Consider the following 2,505-nt stretch of genomic DNA (forward strand, 5'->3'; position numbering starts at 1 on the left):
CAAATTTAAAAAGAAGAAAAAAGAAAACGGCAACACAGAGATTTTTACTTGAATGTTCAGCAACTTTATGCATAGGTCATCCAAATGGATACATTGGTTGTGCTGTACCCACACGATGGAAAGCCATTGGGCTAAAAAGGCCCAGACTGCTGAATTACTCAACAACATAGACGAATCTCAAGCGTGTTATGTTAAATGAAAGAAGATAAACACAAAATCTACACACTGTATAATTTAATTTATATGAAAACTTAGAAAAGGTTGATCTGTAGTGAAAGAAAGCAGAACAGTTGTCTCCAGAAAGTAGGGGAAGGAAATAATGGCAAAAAAACAGCAGCAAACTTTTGGGGGTGAGGAAACGTTTTCTGTCATGAGTGTGGTGGAGGTTACGTGGCTGTTTGCATCTGTCCGTCTTACCAGGTTGTACACTTAAAATTGCTGGATTTTATTTCTCAGTTAAATATACTTCAGTAATGCTGATGAAGAAAAAACAGATTCAAGAGCCTGAGTCTAAGCCAATCTCTGGCAATCAGAATAGAATTAACCTGCTCAATCTGTATTTATCAAAGTTCACCTTTGGGTGGGAAAGAGCCACCTTCTGTCAAGCACGGACCATCTTAAGCCTGGATGACATGGGGGTTGGTTAGCAAGAAGAAAGGTGGCATTACATCTAGCAGCTTCTCCTACCCAGGGTCATATATACAGGCTTTGGAGAACACTAACGTCCTTATTTAAATTAATCATAAATAATCCTCATTCTGTGATTAAAATCCAGCCTTCCATGAATAGTAATTACCTGTTGAACCATTCCTGACGACCAAAACTGTGTAGAATGTTCCTGAAAAATAGTTATTCAATTAAAAGACATATATCAAACAAAACTTCCAAGCTCCATGAGCCGGTGATTTAGGGACGAGTAGATGGAGCTGTCCCTTGAACGCTCTGTGACATTGTGACCAGCACATGTGGTATGTGACCTTCTTTCAACTCTTCTTTTCCGTCCCTTCATATGGGCTATTTTGTTTTCGCTTGTCCTTCTGGCTTTGAAGGGAGGACGTTTTTGGCCGAACCCTCAGAGAGGGAAGACGGGTGCTGCACTGCTCTTGAAATCTGTTTATTTTTCCCCCTACACATGTTTGGCTTCCTTCTCTAATGTCTGTGCTGAAATGTAAGACATCTGCCTTGCACCCGTGGTTCTCATTAAAATAGGCCTGGGCTGGTGTCCCTGTTTCTATCTCGATTTCAGGACCATAGCTTTTTATGGGTGAGTTAGAGAGCCCTGCACAACTCATCTTCTGCTATTTGTGATGTGTTGCCAATAGTTGTGAAAGAGTTCAGGCAGAAATTGACATGTCAGGTACAAGCTCTCTTGAAACATCTGATATTTAAGTAAGACAATCAAGTAGAAAATAAATCAGTGCCTTCGTCGGGATTCTTTAGGTCCTAAATACCTTAGGGATGTAGGTAATCAAAAAGCAAACAAACTCGAGCTCGTTATCTCCATAACCCTTCACTTCAAAACAGCCCTGCCTCAGTTACAGATGGGAGGCTGTGCCCTGAGCTCTCAAGAAGGTTAATAGAAGACTTCGTTGGAATAGCACTGGCTTTTAAAAAACTGTAAGTAAATATATTGTCCATTATGTTCACAAACAATCCATCAATGCTTTCTTTATACTTAAATGTCCATCTCTGCAGATTTCTTTTGTTAGAAGACAAAAACTATGTAGCCGTTGGCACTTTCCCTTTTGTCTTAGGAAACGTAAAAGCTGCACTTTCGGAAGAACTGTAATGATGAGCCTAATTTAGATGCCTATTAACAGCTGGGATACTTGGCTTTTTGAAGGGTGGCGGTCAGAGCCACCGCCCAGAGCCTATGCTCAGCTACAGACAGCCCGGCCCTGGGGACAACTCCACCCCGGTCTCTGCTGTTACTTAAGGCCTTTCCTGCCTCCAGTGAAGTTCTCATTCTACCCCTTGAATCGGTAGTGCTGTGTCCCAGGACAGACTCGGACAAAGTCCAGGCCAGAAAAAAAAGAGCCTCCCCATCCTAGCATGGAATGAATGGAGTTTCCTGGATTGGCGGGGGAGGGTGTCTCACAATAAGCTTCCCTATTTACAGCATCCTCCATCTGCACAAACCCCTTCTGGGGAGCAATCCTAGCTGTGCTTTAGACCCTAACCTGGCCTCACCACCCATCTCTGGCTCTTGCTTTCCATTTCATTTATGCACTCAGCTGGGATCCCTATACCCGTGTTCTTGTTTCTAGGTGTCTGCCCACCGTGTCTTAGAATACTACATAAGAATTTCTCTGTGGTTGTCGTTAGCACTATTTCTCCCCAATTTTCTGGTTCTCCTCCACTTATAGGCACACTATAGGATCCCACTGAAGTGAGGCATGGCCAGATGACTTGCCTTGGTCAATGGAATGTAAAGGGAAAATGTAAGCATCAGTGTGTGGTTTACTTCTTTTGCTGCCTCAGTGAGTGTGGGAGCGTGTGTTGAAG

This window comes from Zalophus californianus, chromosome 14, assembly GCF_009762305.2.
Source record: "Zalophus californianus isolate mZalCal1 chromosome 14, mZalCal1.pri.v2, whole genome shotgun sequence".
In the NCBI taxonomy this organism is placed as follows: domain Eukaryota; kingdom Metazoa; phylum Chordata; class Mammalia; order Carnivora; family Otariidae; genus Zalophus; species Zalophus californianus.